General features: G+C 48.5%; 2 protein-coding genes across 3 annotated transcripts in view; one reads left to right on the forward strand and one right to left on the reverse strand.

The window, feature by feature from the left end:
• CIMIP3 (ciliary microtubule inner protein 3) overlaps positions 1-18,036 on the reverse strand; it is a 216,296-nt gene that overhangs the window by 164,853 nt on the left and 33,407 nt on the right. The window lies entirely within an intron of this gene.
• Positions 1-18,036, forward strand: part of CCND3 (cyclin D3) — a 102,339-nt gene that overhangs the window by 64,643 nt on the left and 19,660 nt on the right. The window lies entirely within an intron of this gene.

Below are 18,036 nucleotides of genomic sequence, written 5' to 3' on the forward strand. Positions count from 1 at the left end.
CTGTTGCTGCCTTCCCAGGCACGTTAGCAGGGAGCTGGATCATCAGCAGAACCGCTGGGGCTGGGAGCAGAGCTCATGTGGGGATGTGCACATCATGTGCAGTCGCTTCACCTGCTGTCACAATGCCAGTCCTGCTGTGATATTTTTCTTTTTGTGTCTTTTTGTTGTGTGTTCTGCAGTTGCCTCTTTGTGTATCAGTGATTTTTTTATATTTTCACTAGGATAGAATCCCTCTAGCTTAGTTGATTGTAAGGAAAATTGCTAATGAAACCTTAGGAAAGTTTCTTCCAGTTCCACAAATTGTTGTTGGTAAAGTCAAATGAATATTAGGATTGTTGTCAAATTTGGGAAATCTCTATTCACGTCCCTTCCATGTATGAACCTTAAAATTTTAGGGCATTTATGTTTTCTCTCCCCGCGTTTCACTGAACATAATCTTTGCATTGCTGACAGTTATTACCCAATACGCAGTCAGCTAAATGATATCATTTGACACTGGCATTTTATGTCTGACTAGCAAGAAATTCTAGTTGATTTTTCAGTAGATTCCTCTTTCTTACCACTGGGAATGAAGATGATTTACATTAATAATAATAATATAAAAGAAAGGAATCTTTTTCTCCTAAACTTCTGACTTTTTAAAGGAAATTTGGTGCAAGCAAGAGTACGCAAAACTATTGGTGCAGAGGTTAAACTCTGCCTCTATCCCCTCTTGAATAGCTGGGTTCAGTTCCTGGCTCCCTGGCTCCCCTTCCATTTTGGCTTCCTGCTGATGCTCAGCCTCGGAGGCAGGTGATGACTCAGGTTGTTAAGTCCCTGCCACTCAGGTGGGAAACATCCTTACAAAATCTCAGTTTCCTCCTAGCCCAGCTCCTGCTATTGATGACATACATTTGGAGTGTAAAGCAGAGAGTGGTCCATTGCTCTGTCTGTATCTCCCACTTTCAAATTAAAAACAAAAGGAAAAGATAATAGGAAAAAAAAAAAAAAAGGAACAGCTAGGGCCAGGCACTACGGGGTCAGACTGAGAGTCAAGTCTTGGGGTGGTGGATTCCAAAGCTTTTGGTAGGGCAGGAAATGCTTCTTGAGATGATCATTACCTTAGCTTGTCATCCAGCCATTTCATAAGATTATTGTGTACTGGGAGAGATTATTATTGTGTTACTGGGAGAGATTTGGGGTAAGAGGAGGAAGAGGAGCAGTAATCAACTTCATCTGGTTCAGAAAAGCATGCACACGTGGAAGGAGATGCCTTGGGGACTCCACTGTCACGCGAGCATGGGGAGGGGACATTCACTCTCACCCTCTCTGCCTCTCCCATGATGTTTAGTGTGACTCAGCAAAGGAACTGTGGGTCTGAAATCAGAGATGAGGCAACAGCAACAGCCAAAACCTCAAAAATGTTTGCTTTTCCTGGAGAAATTTCCCTTTCATGTCATTCATTTCTCTGCCAGGAAATTCAGGAACATTCAGCCTGTGGTCAGCTGTGTCCTCCCACCCCAGTCTGAGCACTCTAGAACTCCCTCTCTCCTCGCTGTGGTTCCTCCCCGACCTGGACGTGGGAGGAGGCGGGCAGGCAGCATGGAGCTTTCTTCTTCTGTAATCTCTGATTCAGGCTGTTCAGGGCTGGCCCAGCCCTCATTTACTTTCATGTGATCATTCCATCCTGATGCTGGAGCCAACTGATGTGGGCTCCAGTCCCGCCTCTGCCACATACTAGCTGTGTGAGGTTAGCACGTCACTTCACCTCTCTGTGCCTCCATTTCCTCTTCTGCAAAATGAGGATAATAATAAATGTGAGTATTTAAACAGTTCATCTGAGGCTGGCCTTATGCTTAGATACTAGGGTCCCACAGCTAAGGCCAGTTCAAGTCCCTGGCTTGTCTACTTCCGATTCAGCTTCTTGCCAATGCACCTGGGAAGGCAACGGATGATGGGCCAAGGAGTTGGGCTCCTGCCACCCATGTGGGAGAGCTGCATGAACTTCTGGCTTCAGCTTGAGTAGATGGAAGATGCTGTCTCTTTTTTTTTCAGTCCCTCTGTCATCTGTCTTTGAAGTAAATAAGAAAAAAATCCTCAAAAAATAAAATAGGGCCCAACGCGATAGCGTAGTGGTTTAAGTCCTCGCCTTGCACGCCCGGGATCCCCTATGGGCTCCGGTTCTAATCCCAGCAGCTCCACTTCCCATCCAGCTCCCTGCCTGTGGCCCAAAGCCTTGGGACCCTGCACCCACGTGGGAGACCTGGAAGAAGCTCCTGGCTTCGGATTGGCTCAGCTCCAGCCGTTGTGGCTGCTTGGGGAGTGACTCATCGGATGGAAGATCTTCCTCTCTGTCTCTCCTCCTCTCTGTATATGTGACTTTCCAATAAAAAATAAATAAATCTTTAAAAATAAACAAATACAATAAAATAGTTAGGACCGGTGATGTGGTGTGGTAGGTAAGGCTGCTGCCAAGATGCTGGCAATCCGAAATGGACATCCTAGCTGCTGCGCTTCTGTCTAGCTCCCTGCTAATGTCTCGGAGAACGGTAAAAGAGGGCCCAGGTAGGTGGGCTTCTGCACTCACGTAGGAGACCTGAAAGAAGTTCCTGGCACTGTCTCAGTCATTGCCGACATCTGGACAGTAACCAGTGGATGGAAGATCTTTTTCTCTCTTTCTCATTCTCTGTCTTTCCTTTCAAAAATGTTGGGTGCGAACAAGATCACACCAGACAAATCTAGGGTATATTAGGGATTCTGTATTTATTTATTTTTAAATATTTTCATCTTTTTTAAAAAATTTATTTATTTATATTGCAAAGTCAGATATATAGAGGGAGGAGGAAAGACAGAAAGGAAGATCTTCTGTCTGCTGATTCACTCCCCAAGTGACCGCAATGGCTGGAGCTGCGTCGATTTGAAGCTAGGAACCAGGAACTCTTTTGAGTCTCCCACATGGGTGCAGGGTTCCAAGGCTTTGGGCCGTCCTCAACTGCTTTCCCAGGCTACAAGCAGGGAGCTGGATGGGAAGTGGAGCTGCTGGGATTAGAACCGGTGCTGTTATGGGATCCTGGTGCTTTCAAGGCGAAGATGTTAGCTGCTAAGCCACCACGCCAATCCCAAGGAATCTTTATTAACCAAGCTTGGTGATGATAACAGGGCCCACTAGAAATTAGCAGATGACAAGTCCATATGGCAGTCCAGTCTGAATCGAAACCCCAAGAGGAACAAATGGTCAGTACCCTGAAGTCCATCTGTTAAACTGAAGACCTATGTCCCAGCTTCCCCAGCAATCTAAATTATCCTAACAGACATGCAGCGAACAACCTGGACACACTTACACAAAGCTGCAAACATTCACCTTTTGCCAGCTTCTCTGTCCACATGCCATTACTGCAAAGTCTCACCTCTCCTGGAACTCTTGAAAGTACACAACTTAGAAATACAATGCATCTTAACATTGCTATCTTTACTGTCCCGTCCCAACAGTGAACAGAGGGTGAGGAGTACAGACATACAGGGGCCATGCTCCGGGGATACCTGTCTTCGGAGTCTGTCACGGGAAGCCAGAAAGCAGGTGGGTACTGGGACGCGGGGGCAAGAATCGGAGTGCCAGAGCTATGGAAACACATGACCAACAAAGCAAGCCTCTCCCTGTCATGGGCCTTTATGGGGGCCCCTCTCAGTTTCCAGGAGATGACTGGTGAGCATCACAGGTGTGCAGGAGGGAACACATAGATGGTAGTGGGGAGTGGCTTCCAAGCTCGTGACCCTGACCTAGCTGCCTATCTGACAACAAAAATAAATAAATCTTAAAATAAAATAGAATAAAATAAAATAAGGTCCAGCACAGTAGTCTAGTGGCTAACATACTCACCTTGCACGTGCCGGGATCCCATATGGATGCTGATTCTAATCCTGGAAGCCCCATTTCCCATCCAACTCCCTGCTTGTTGCCTGGAAAACAGTCAAGGATGGCCCAAGTCTTGGGACCCTGCACCCACGTGGGAGACCCAGTAAAGGTTCCTGGCTCCTGGCTTTGGATTGGCTCAGCTCCAGCCATTGAGGCCACTTGGGGAGTGAACCATCGGATGGAAGATCTTCCTCTCTGTCTCTCCTCTTCTCTGTATATCTGACTTTCCAATAAAAAATAAGATAAAATAGCACGTTTAAAATACATGGATAGGGCCTGGCGGCGTGGCCTAGCGGCTAAAGTCCTCACCTTGAACGCCCCGGGATCCCATATGGGCGCCGGTTCTAATCCCGGCAGCTCCACTTCCCATCCAGCTCCCTGCCTGTGGCCTGAGAAAGCAGTTGAGGACGGCCCAAAGCTTTGGGACCCTGCACCCGCGTGGGAGACCTGGAAGAGGTTCCTGGTTCCCGGCTTCGGATCGGCGCGCACCTGCCAGTTGCGGCTCACTTGGGGAGTGAATCATCGGACGGAAGATCTTCCTCTCTGTCTCTCCTCCTCTCTGTATATCTGACTTTGTAATAAAATAAATAAATCTTTAAAAAAAAATAAAATACATGGATATCTCTGACTCAAAGCAGTGCTATAGACCTGTTATTTATTATTGCTATTAGCTTTTTTTAAAAAAAGATTGACGTATTCAAACAAAGCAAAAGATTCGTGTATTTGTTCTAAGGCATTACACAGAAAAAGGAAGACAAACATCCTTCATGTGCTTGTTCATTTCTCAAATGACCACAACAGGCAGGGTTAGGCCAGGCTTTGACCTGGAGCCATAGGCTTCTTCCTGGTCTCCCATGTGGGTGCAGGGACCTAAGCACATGAGTCACCGTCTGCTGCTTTCCCAGGCACATTAGCATGGAGCTGGATCAGAAGCAGAGCAGACAGTGTGACCTTAAGATGGGCTAATAGGTAGGTAGGGTGGTGTCCCTGTTGGAATGAAGAAAGGGAGACTTTCTTTAAACGTGTGCAGGATGCTGCTGCTGATGCTGCTGCTTAGAAGGTGCCTTTAGCAAGGAAAAAATGCCGCCCACCCTTCTGGGTTTTTAACTTACCATGAGAATGGAAAGAAGAAATTACAAGTCATACCCTTTGGATGGCTTTGTGTTTTTCCTGGAACAATCTAGACAAGATTACAGCCTGGGCCTTCTGATAGGTTTTGTCCTCACCCTCTCATTGATCATTAGCTATTGTTCATCTTAACCAAATTTCAATTAAATAAAAATCGACTTAAACATCTTTGAATCTTCTCTCTTGGGTTCCCCCTCCTGAGGCTTCAGCAGGAGTTCTCTGTATTTTTTTTTTTAATTGGAAAGTCACATATACAGAGAGAAGGAGAGACAGAGAGGAAAATCCTCTTTCTGTTGATTCACTCCCCAAGCGCCTGCAATAGCCGGGGCTGCACCAATCCGAAGCCTCTTCCGTGCCTCCCACATGGGTGCACGGACCCAAGGCCTTGGGTTGTCCCCAACTGCCTTTCCAGGCCACAAGCAGGGAGCTGGATGGGAAACGGGGTTGCCGGGATTAGATTGGGCGCCCGTATGGGATCCTGGTGTGTGCAAGCAGAGGACTTTAGCCACCAGGCTTCCGTGCCAGGCCTGAGTTCTCTGTCTTTAGTAAGACACAGTCTTGTCCACCTGACCATTTTTGTTTCACGTGAGACAGGACTGAAGTTACTTCTACCCTGTTCGTCGATTTCCCTATAACACTGGGACCCAAAAACAGAGCCCCTATGAGATGCCTGTGTCATATGTGGTAGATTTACCTGCTACAGAACAATGCAATGAAACAGTTTACCCATACCTTGTGCTAGAATCGTTCTTTTTCCTGTTGTTCAGCGCTCACCTGGGTATTTGCATGAATTTTCAGTTATCCTTTCTGTAAAGTAATTGAAGGCGCAATGGCAAATGAATGAGTGTATCAGTAGATTAGAAAGCTGGCGTTGCCCTCTGAAAATGAGGTGATTGTCACATGTTGAAATAGCTTGTTGACTTGGAGATGAGCACATCCAGTCTAGGAAGGGCCTGGCCTTCTGAGAATTTCTGATCGTGGGATATAGGGACCTGCCTACGGGAGAGTTAGCTAACTGATTAACTGTGATAAATTTGGTATTGAAGAGACACAGAGGAGTAGGGATTCCTAGGGTCGGGGTTGTGGTTCCTTCAGAATCTTGGGCCCCACACCTAGAGAGTTGCATGTCCAGATCTGCTGGATGTGATATGGCACTTGGAATTCTCAGTGTGCCCAGCGGGTGGCCAGGAGCCGCCACAGAACAGTACACTTGGTAACTGCAGCACGCTCTGTAGTGGACATCTTAGGTCTGCTTTTGCTCACTGTCATCACCATCCCCACAGAGATATTTATAGCACCCCATTTCACAGGCAAGAACACTGAGGCTGAAGTGCTTTGGCCCCGGGGTTGGAGGGCAGAGCCCCTATTGGAGTCCAAAAGCCTGGTGGGTTTTGTCATGGCTCACAAGGCAGGAGGTCCGTTTGAAGTGATCTTCCCAGAAGTTAAGAGGCAGATAGTCGGCTTAGATGTAAAGTAGAAAATCTGTACAGAATGGGTCAGAGCAAAGCTATGCAGACAGTTGAAAGGGACCCAAATGCCCTGAGCCTGGGGAAGGTTTGACCTTTCGCCTCTGGCCCCTATTAACACAGCTAAAGGAAGAATGTGCCTGGGAGGTGCTTGGGTAGATAGTGAGTCCTGGGAGGGGTCCAGCCAGCCTGGGGAGAGCCCCTAGCAGCCCTTGGGATTGCTCCAGAGCTCAGTTCAGCCTTGCCCTCTGCTCCCTCCCGCCCTCCCTGGCTCCTCTCTTCTCCTGACCCCCTGCCTCCCTACCTTCCCCATAAACCAGGCTGTTCTCCGCCCTCCACGCTTCCTCCCCCCACATTCTCAGGGGGCAGCATCCAGTCCCAGGCTTGGCTGCCTGGATAGAGGACTTGCCTCTCCTGTGACCCAGGGCTTGCAAAGGTGAAAGGGGGCCAGTGTGCATCCCAGCCATGTCCCTTGCTGCCTGCCCTTGGACTCTCCTCCTAGGGACTGGGCATTGTTGTGCAACACCCCCCCACCCTCACCGTTTCTTTACCTGGGCTCTCCATGAAGGTGCCAAGACACTTGGCTTTCCAAACACAGTGTGAGAACTCTACACTTGCTCATTGTGCCTGGAAAAAGCAACTTGTGAAACAGGCTCTCCCCTCCCCAGATCTGCATTCCTGGCCAAGAAAGTAGAAACACCTTCCCTGAAGCTCCCAGGGCCAGTCTGCACTCTGCCTCCCCATCCTCCAGACAGACACCGAGTTCCCGTGATTCTCTCGCACTTTTCCCTTGTCACAAGCTGCCCTTGAGCTGCATACAAGGTTATAGCGAAGAACTGCTTTTCACTGCTCTCTGCTTGTTCACTCCCAAGCCCTCCATGCTTACTGAGCCCTTGGGTTCTAGTTCTGCTGAAACAACAACACCAACAAACCCTTCAGCAACTCTCCTAGGCTTCTGTGGCACAACTCAAATCCTCCTTCCAGTGCTGACCCACATATTACAATACAGCACAGCGCAGGCGGGCAGCCCCAGGCAGCATCCTGCATGTACTCTTGAGGCTGGAGCACTTGGCTCTCTTGGGAGGCTGTCCTTGTCCAGGTTGACATTAGGGAGGTTTTCCTGTGGGCCAAGTATTCCCCTGTAAAGAATACTCCCAAGCCCATGGAGTGAGTACATCTCACTCTTCCGGTCTCAGAATGCTTGCTGGCCACTTCCTTCTGGCCGGGCTCTGGTCCAGGCCTGAGGATCTGACAGAGGAAGGAGATGAGAGGAGTGCCAGAAGTGGGCAGAGGTCAGGCAAAGCCACTCTGGAAAAAGAAAGATGAGAGAAGGAAGCGGGGGAAGGGGTCCACAGGAATATGGGAGGGAAGAGAGGGCCAGGCAGGGGGATCACTCCCCACAAGCGCAGGAAGTCGTCTAAAGTCACGGAACGAGTGGCAGGCTCCTAGCCTCGCTTCTGTGATGCTCACACTCATACTGTTTGCCACCACTTGTTCCTGCTGTGGCTTAGCAGGCTGGCTCTTGGTTCATCACCCCCACCCCTCCCAGGGGAGTTTGGCTTCCTGTTCCAGAAGCAATATGAGCTGTTCCCCTGGCTTGGTATTCAGATTGGTGGCTGCTGTTTGGGTTTGTTTGTTTTTCTGTTTTACGTACCCAAGTCTTTAGCTTCCGGTCCTGTGAGAGGATGCTTCTTGGGACAGGTGCTATGCCTAATCATGAGGACATTCAACATCTCACACCAGAGTCGATCCTGCTTCGGATCGCTGCTTCCTGTTAATGCTTCCCCTGGGAGACGACGGGAACGGCTGGAAAATTCAGGTCCTTGCCTCACATGGACATCCTGGGCTGAACTCGGCCCAGCCCTGGCTGCTGCAGGCCTCTGGGATGTGAACCAGTGGATGGGAGCTCTCTGTCTATCTGGCTCAATTAAATTGAGAGGTCAAACAAGTGCACTTCTTCTGCAAAGGTGAGAGGCAGCACCCAAAAATACAGCCACAGCAACTTCCCCCTCAGTGGTCGCTCCGCCATCGTGGTGACCTCCAGGGGCGACCACTGCCTCATCCTACCTTCTTCAGCCTGCAGCTACAGGAACAGTGTCACTTTGCAGAGATGGTACTGCAGCAAGTATTGATGGACATGGGGCGTTTCAAGAGATGTGAAAATGGAGGTCAGAAGGAAGCGTTTGGGGCCAAGGAAAGACTTCCACAGCCCATCAGTCTCCTAGACCAGGCATGTAGGTGCCCATGTGCTGGGGGAGGGCATATAAGGCTGGAGGGAGAATTCAGGGCTAGATCATGTCAGCTGGCTTTTCATGTCCATACCCTGATAACTGGTCAGGGTCTTATCCTGCAGCATAGGGGTTTCAAGAAGCGAAGACAGCGCATGTACATTCCTGAGGCTTAGAAGGAAAACTGCTGGCGAGCTTGGTGAGGGAGGTCAGTGGAGATAGGGAGAGGATTGCAACAGGCAAGTGCTGTGCAGGGAGTGGGTGGGGGTGCACATGGAGTGGAGGGCCGGGATTCCAGAGGCTCTTCCCAAGCCTCAGTGCTGGGCCCTGCTCCCAGGTCCACGTGGAGGCTGTTGGAGCAGGAACCAAAGGAAAGAATGATGTCAGCATTTTTTACTTGAATGATTCAGCAGATCCCAGCTTATCAGCATACAGGGTAAGGACGAGGAGGCCAGGAGTTGGAGCATCCTGAGCTCAAGGTATTGATGTATCTATCCTTAAAGTAGGCATGGGGGCTGGAGGTGGCAGTTAGAACTGCAGTAGCAACAAAGGTGAGGCTGGGGCCCAGCATGATGGCTGAATAGCTAAATCCTCACCTTACAAGCCGTGGGATCCCATGTGGGTGCCAGTTTCTATCCTGGCTGTTCCACTTCTCATCCACTTCCCTGTTTGTGGACTGGGAAAGCAGTCAAAGGATGACCCAAAGCCTTAGGAATCTATACCCATATGGGAGACCAAAAGAGGCTCCTGGTTCCTGGCTCCTGGCTTTGGATCAGCTTGGCTCCGGCCATTGCAGCCACTTGAGTAAGCTAGCAGATGGAGGATTTTTTTTTCTCTGTCTCTGCCTTTCCAATAAAACTTAAAAAAAAAAATAAAAGAAAAGAAAAAAGAAAGAATACTGAGGCTGAGGAACTGTAGGCAGGCATCCAAGGGCTGCAACGGGGGAATGATGAGCCATAGTGTAGCTCAAAGGCGGGTGTGGAAGGAAAAAAGCCAGGGAAGGAATCACCGAGAAGAAGATGAGCAATATTCTGCTGTTATGTTTTTCTTCTTATTTGTTTCTTTAAAAAATTTATTTATTTTTATTGGAAAGTCAGATATACAGAGAGCAGGAGAGACAGAGAGGAAGCTCTTCTGTCTGCTGGTTCATTCCCCAAGTGGCCGCAATGGCCAAATCTGAGCCGATCTAAAGACAAGCCAGGAACCTCTTCTGGATCTCCCATGCAGGGGCAGGGTCCCAAGGCTTTGGGCCGTCCTCAACTGCTTTCCCAGACCACAGGCAGGGAACTGAATTGGAACCTGCACCCATATGGGATCCCGGCGCATGCGAGGCAAGGACTTTTAGCTGCTAGGCTACTGTGCCACACCCCCCCCTTTTTAAAAAATTTTCATTATTTTATTTGTTTTTGTGAGTTAGAGAGATGCAGAAAGAGCTCACATCCACTGGTTCACTCCCCAAATACCCACAATTGAGGAGACTAGGCTTGAACAAAACCAGGAGCTGGGAACTCACTGCGAGTCTCCCATGTAAGTGGCAGGAATCCAATGACTTTAGCCATGACTACTTCCTCTCAGGATCGGCAGGGACAGGAAGGTAGAGTCATGAGGCCTGGGACTCCAGGCCAGGCATTGTAAGGTGGGCCTCGGGTATCTCCTCCGCTAGGCCAGGTATCCACCCAGCAAGGAATGGGAGGACAGCGCTGGGACTGTGTGACTTGTGTCTGTGTCTCCAAGTGATGGCACAGAGTCCACCTTGTCCTGGCTATCTGCTCAGAAGCCAAGGTGCACCTGCCTGATCGGACTTGTTAGCTGGCTCCCTGTGGGCCATCTGCTCCCTCCCATGGGTCCAGCCTCTATTGCCTAGGAGGAGCTTCTCAAAGTGACTGTCCTCCCTTCTCCACTCGGCTTAGAGGGGCTTGGAATGCTAACAAGGGTGCTTCAGGACCCAGCAGTGCAGGGTCCACAGCTTCACCTGAAATTTGAGGCTACGCTTGTCAGGGGAGCATCTCGTTTCAAGGACTGGGTATCATTGCCTCTCTGAATCCTGAGTCGCATGGGCTTCATCCAGGCACTGGTCCCTCTGCCCACCCATCCTGTGTCAGCCTTCAGCCACTGTCAATGGCTACCCAAAGTAGAGTGCTTTTGAGATGGTCCTGGGGGCTCCCACGCTCTCCTGCTTTATCTGACATCACAGCAGCCCTCCAAAGTAGCCTTGACCTTCCTACCCAAGTGTGCAGATGAGGAATCAGATCATTTCCCCCAGGTCACACGTGAGTATATCCCAGACGTGGGATTCAGGTCCAGGTCTGTCTCATTTGGAAGCCACTGCATGCTCAGTCACTCATAATAAGGCTTCCCTAGAGAGAAGGCCCCTTTTTAACTTTGTTCAAAGGCTTTTTAAGGTTGTTTAAATAGATAAACATTTAACTATTCAAAAGGTGGAATAACAAAAAATAAAGAGAGTTCCAGAGAGAGCTTCCATTCACTGATTTGTCTTTCCAAATTGCTGCAACGGCCAGGGCTGGGTCAGGCTGAAATCAGGAGCTAGCAAGTCCATCCTGGGCTCTCACGTGTGTGATAGAAGCAACAGCACTTGGGCCATCTTCTGCTGCCTTCCCAGGCAGCAGAAAGCTGGATTAGAAGCAGAGTAGCAGCCTGGCGTGGTAGTCTAACAGCTAAAGTCCTCACTTTGCATGTGCCAGGATCCCATATTGGCACCAGTTCTAATCCCAGCAGCCCCGCTTCCCATCCAACTCCCTGCTTGTGGCTTGGGAAAGCAGCTGGGGACAGCCCAAGGCCTTGGGATCCTGCACCCATGTGGGAGACCTGGAGGACGCTCCTGGCTCCTGGCTTCGGATCAGCGCAGTACCAGCCATTGCGGCTGCTTTGGAACTGAATCAGCAGGTGGAAGATCTTCCTCTCTGTCTCTGATCCTCTCTATATCTGACTTTCCAATAAAAATAAATCTTTTGGGTCCGGCACCGTGGCCTAGTGGCCAAAGTCCTCACCTTGAATGCGCCAGGATCCCATATGGTTGCCGGTTCTAATCCTGGCGGCCCCACTTCCCATCCAGCTCCCTGCTCGTGGCCTGGGGAAGCAGTTGAGGACGGCCCAAAGCTTTGGGACACTGCACCTGCATGGGAGACCTGGAGGAGGTTCCTGGCTCCCGGCTTCAAATCGGCACAGCACCGGCCGTTGTGGTCACTTGGGGAGTGAATCATCAGACAGAAGATCTTCCTCTCTGTCTCTCCTCCTCTCTGTAAATCTGACTTTCCAACAAAAATAAATTTCAAACAAAAAATCTTTTTTTTTCTTTTTTAAGAACAAGCAGAATAGCCAGGACTGGAATCAACACTCTGCTATAGGATACTGGCATCATAAACAGCAGCTTAAACCACTGTGCCATGATAATGGCCCAATCTTAAAACAATTTATCATCCAAATTTTAACATTTTTCTTTTAAAAATTGATATATATATATATATATCTTATTTACATACCACAGAATTTGCCTTGAAACAGAATTTGCATCTAAAACAATATACTTGTCTCACTTTTTGCACATTTACATGGTTTTGCAATCACCATCATAATCTAACGTTACTTTCAGATGCTGGGCTCGTGCATTGGCCGTAGTAGGCTAATCCTTCACTTATAGCACTGGGATCCCATACGGGTGCCAGTTCTTGTTCTGGCTGCTCCATTTCCAATCCAGCTCCCTCCTTGGGGCCTGGGAAAGCAGCGGAGGATGACCCAAGGTCTTGAGACCTGTACTCACATGAGAGACCAGGAAGAAGCTCCTGGCTCCCAGCTTGGACCATTGCAACTATTTGGGGAGCAAACTAGCAGATGGAAGATCTTTGTGTGTGTAACTTGGACTTTCAAGTAAAATAGTTAAATCTTAAGTATATATGTGTGTGTGTGTGTGTGTGTATAAACAAATATATACATTTGTTTTTTTTCATATGCCTTAGCAATCTTACCCGTTTGACCACCACCAGCCTAACTCTAGGCAGGCACTAAACTGCATTTTGTCTTTAACAGACATTTCACATGGATGACGTTGGGCTGATATGTGACCGCTTTTGCTTAGCATTAACATTTTTAGTGTTAGCCACGTGGTAGCATGAGTCATTGCTTTCTTCCTTTTTATGCCTGAGTGCTATTCCCCTTTATGGATCGACCACATCATAGTCCTTCGTTCACATGCTTAGCCTTGGGTCTTCCCATTCTTTGGTTATTAGGAATTATCCTATTCTGACCTTAATGAAGAGTTTTGTGTAAAGATACACCTCTGTTTTTCTTGGTGTGTGCCTAGAAGTGGAATTGCTATATTGGATGTTAACTCTGTATTTAACATTTTGAGGAACTGACATGTTATTTTCTGAAGTGAATGCACCATTTTAGTCTCTACTAGCAGTGTATGATTTTTTTTCCAAACTGAGACGCATTTTGAAGACTTTCTGGGCCCAGTGCAATGGCCTAGTGACCAATCCTCTCTTTGTATGTACTGGGATCCCGTATGGGCACCAGTTTGTGTCCCAGCTGTTCCACTACCCATCTAGCCCTTGGCTTGTGGCCTGGGAAGGCAGTCAAGGATGGCCCAAAAGCCTTGAGACTCTGTACTCACGTGGAAGACCTGGAGGAAGCTCCTGGCTTCAGATCAGCTCAGCTCTGGCCATTGTGGCCACTTGGGGAGTGAGCCAGTGTTTAGAAAATTTTTCTCTCTGTATCTCCTCCTTTCTGTAAATCGTTCAATTAAAAAAGTAATAATATGGGTCTAGCATGGTAGCCTAGCAGCTAAAGGCCTCGCTTTGAACACGCCAGGATCCCATAAGGGCACTGGTTCTAATCCCAGTGGACCTGCTTCCCACCCATCTCCCTGCTTGTGGCTTAGGAAAGCAGTCGAGGATGACCCCCTTGGGACCATTCACTTGCGTGGGAGACCTGGAAGAAGTTCCTGGATACTGACTTCGGATAGGCACAGCACTGGCTGTTGCAGTCACTTGGGGAGTGAATTATTGAATGGAAAATCTTTCTCTGTCTCTCCTCCTCTCTATATATCTGACTTGGATATATATCCTACAAAGGTGCAGGAGCCCAAACACTTGGGCCATCTTTTGCTGCATTACCAGGGACTTGGATTGAAAGTGGAGCAGCCTGTATGGGATACTCTTGTATGGGAAGCTCCTGGCTCTCATTTTCAGATTGGCTCAGCTCTGGTCATTGTGTACATTTGGGGAGTAAACCAGCAGGAGGAAGATCTTCCTGTATTTCCTCTCGATATATCTGCCTTTGAAATAAAAATAGATAAACTAGCACCTGTATGGGATATTCTGGCACAGCAGGCAGCAGTTTAACTTACGATATTACAGCACAAGCCCCAAAAGTTATTTCCATTTACTTGAAAGACAGAGTGACAGAGAGACAGAGATCGTCCATCCTCTGATTCACTCCTCAGATGCCTGCAAGAGCCAGGGCTGAGCGAAGCCAAAGACAGGAGGCAGGAACTCTATCTGCATCTCCTTTGTGGCTGACAACAGCCCAAGCACTTGGAGCCATCATCCACTGCCTCTCAGGATGAGAAGGATCATAGCAAGGACTGGGATCGATGCTGTGATACTGGATGCCCACGTTGCAAGTGGCAGCTTAACCCAGTGTGCCACAGTGCTGTGCAGAACTGGGGCACGTCTGAGCATGAAAGGGTGTACAACAATAATGTCAGCACAGCTTGTACTAACTGAAACATCTTCTTACCCTATTTAGATTCCAGAAAGCTAGAAAATTAGTTCCTGATTTCAGGGAGATTTCTGACCACACTATGAGTCAAAGCCCCCAAACCCACATACTTGAGTTAGTTAAAGGACCAAGTCAAGGTAAGTAAGTAAGAAGAAAAGCAAAGCACATCTTAATTCCTTCAGGAGATATTACTCTGTAAAAATTAAAGAATTGTTTTCTTTTCTTTTTTTTAATATTTTTGTGTCTCTCCTCCTCTGTATATCTGACTTTGTAATAAAAATAAATAACTCTTAAAAAAATTGTTTTCTTTCTGTTATTGGCCCCCAGAGTATCCCATGTTTGGTTTGGTTCTCAGGAAAAGTCCATGGAGTGCCTGGCGCCGTGGCCTAGTGGCCAAAGTCCTCACCTTGAATGCGCCGGGATCCCATATGGGCGCCGGTTCTAATCCCGGCAGCTCCACTTCCCATCCAGCTCCCTGCTTGTGGCCTGGAAAAGCAGTCGAGGACAGCCCAAAGCTTTGGGACCCTGCACCCGCGAGGGAGACCTGGAGGAAGTTCCTGGCTCCTGGCTTCAAATCGGCACACCACTGGTTGTTGTGGTCACCTGGGGAGTGAATAATCGGACGGAAGATCTTCCTCTCTGTATCTCTTCCTTTCTGTATGTCTGACTTTGTAATGAAAAATAAAATAAATCTTAAAAAAAAATAAAAATAAAAATCCATGGAGAGCCCAGCATGACGGCTCAATTGGCTAATCCTCCCCTTGCAAGTGTCAGGATCCCAAATGGGTACCAGTTTGCGTCCCAGCTGCTCCACATCCTACCCAGCTCCCTGCCTGTGACCTGGAAAAGCAGTCAAGGATGGCCTATGCCCTGGGACCCTGCACCCATGTGGGAGACCCAAAAGAAGCTCCTGGCTCTTGTGTTCAGACTGGCTCAGCTCTGGCCATTGTGGCCATTTGGGGAGTGAACCAGCAGGTGGAAGATCTTTCTATATTTCCTCTCCATAAATATGCCTGTGAAATAAAAATAGATAAATTTTTTTTTTTTAAAGCAAAGCACACAAAACTGTGAAGTGAATGAATGGGAGAATGAATGATGCAGCCTCTCCTGGGCAGAAGAACGAAGCACCTGAGACGGGTTTGGGAGTGAAACTGGGGAGGGAATGGAGGAAGTACAAATCTTCCTTGAAAGTGTGCCTTTCCTACTCTGTGTTGCAGCAACAGTCATGACCATGTAAACATGAAAAAGTGGGGGCAAGGTATTCACAGTGGTTACACTGCAGGTTCAGATGCCCATGTCCCACCCTGGAGGGCCAGGGTTCGATTCCCAACCGCACATCCTGACACCAGCTTCCTCCTAATGCAGGCCCTGTGAAACTGTGGTGCTGGCTCAAGCAAGGGGGTTGATGCCACCCCAAGGGGAGACCTGGCTGTAAACTTGAGCCTCAGTTTTTGTGGGCCTTGTGTGGGGGTGAGTGAGGTAGTAGGTGGGCATTCTCTTTCTCTGTCCCTTTCTTTCTCTCAAATAAATGAATGTAAGCTAGATTTTACTAAAGTGAATGTCTGAAATCAGAGGTAAGACTATCCACATAAAGTCCTTTCCAGGGTAGGGAAACAGGAGCCCAAGCCCTCACATGTATACAGAGCAGGTCTTTCCAGCAGTTAACCAAATTTGGGAATAAAGAATTCTGTGCTTACTCCCAAGAGTTTCCAGTCTTTGGGGCGAAGATGGGATTTATTAATAGAAAATGAGAATAATTTGGAATAGGCATTCACTGGCGGTGTGCCCTTGGGGGCTCCGCTGATCTTTTTGGCCCTACATTTCCATGCTCTTTCACCTGTACAACCCTGGGACGCTTCCTGAAGGAGGTGGGCCAAGAGCAAGACCTGAAGGAAAAGGGGCTGGATTTGGAGAAGGGAGCAGGAGGCAGGTGGCTGGGGAGGGATAAGGCCCTGAGATGGGCTGGAGTGCTGCCGCTGAGATAACATTGGACAGGGCAGCTGGGGCCTCAAGGAGGAGGACTTTAAAAGGCAGGCGGGTTGACTTTTAAATATGACCCGATAAGCAGGTCCTTGGGCTGGAGATGAAAGGAGTGTCTATGAGAGATTAATCTGATGGCCTCGGGCCATTGATCTGGATCTGTCTGGAGACAGTACGAAGACACCAGTTCAGGAGACTTTCGCAATAGAGAGGTAGGCCCAGCCTTCCCAAGAAGGGCCTAAAATGCCCCCAGATGAGCTCCTTCAGCCATCCGTAGGAGATTCTTAGCTTTTGGGGAGTTCACTTCTCCTTTATCATTAATAATGGAAACCATGATTTTTTTTCTGTTACGATCACTAGTACTTATAGGATGGACCAGAACCCAAAATATACATACATTTCTAAGGCAGACCATATAGACTTCAAGAAAGCTTCAGGTATGCAAGCAGCAGGCAATTTCAGGTGATGCTGTCTGGTTCCTTGGAGAGATCCAGCTCCTCTTTGTGGTAAGGAGTTTATTTTGCTGGCAGCCTTTTACAAATTTGCTAAAAACCCAACAAGAGGACTAGGAAGAGGAAGAGCTTAAGGACATTTCCGGGGTGAGAAGGGATAGTTTGATTGCCTCTAACTGGATCAGGAAACTAAAGAAGGGGAAGAACTGCAAGATGGCCCTGGGGTATGGAGTGTATAAAACTGAACAGATATGGTTCTGCTCAGGCAAATTCACAGTTGTGGGGTGCAAGTTGCTTGGGGGCGGGGAAGAAGATGCTGGTCTCCCTTTAGTGCAGGTGGCCTTGCTATCCCAGGAAAAGTGCGGGCAGACAGGAGGAGCAAGCACTTCTTGGTCTTTCCCAGACACTGGCTTGGTGTGTTTGGCTTTTTGCTCAGCGGCTGCTGCTGCTGCTGCTACTTCTTTTTCTTCTTTTCTTCTTCTTTAACATTGAAAACAATGTATTTCTTTTTTTTTTAAAAGGTTTATTTATTTTTATTACAAAGTCAGATATACAGAAAGGAGAGACAGAGAGAAAGATCTTCCGTCCGATGATTCACTCCCCAGGTGACTGCAAAGGCCGGTGCTTTTGCCAGTCTGGAGCCAGGAACCTCTTCCAGGTCTCCCACGTGGGTGCAGGGTCCCAAAGCCTTGGCCCGTCCTCGACTACTTTCCCAGGCCACAAGCAGGGAGCTGGATGGGAAGTGGAGCTGCTGGGATTAGAACCGGTGCCCATATGGGATCCCAGTGCGTTAAAGGCGAGGACTTTAGCTGCTAGGCCACGACGCCGGGCCCGAAAACAATGTATTTCAGAGACAGATAAATGCCTACCATGCCAAAGACTGGAAAGGGCCAGCGTCAGGAGCCTGGAATTCAACCCAGAAAAAGCAGAAACTCAGTCGCTTGTGCTTTCACTGCATTGGCAGAAAGTTAGGAGCTGGGCTGGGCCAAACGCAGTAGCTTAGCAGCAAAGTCCTCATCTTGCATGCGCCAGGATCCCATATGGGTACCGGTTCTAATCCTGGCAGCCCCGCTTCCCATCTAGCTCCGTTGTGTGGCCTGGGAAAGCAATTGAGGATGGCCCAAAGCCTTGGGATCCTGCACCCGTGTGGG

The sequence above is a fragment of the Ochotona princeps genome, chromosome 1 (genome assembly GCF_030435755.1).
Source record: "Ochotona princeps isolate mOchPri1 chromosome 1, mOchPri1.hap1, whole genome shotgun sequence".
In the NCBI taxonomy this organism is placed as follows: domain Eukaryota; kingdom Metazoa; phylum Chordata; class Mammalia; order Lagomorpha; family Ochotonidae; genus Ochotona; species Ochotona princeps.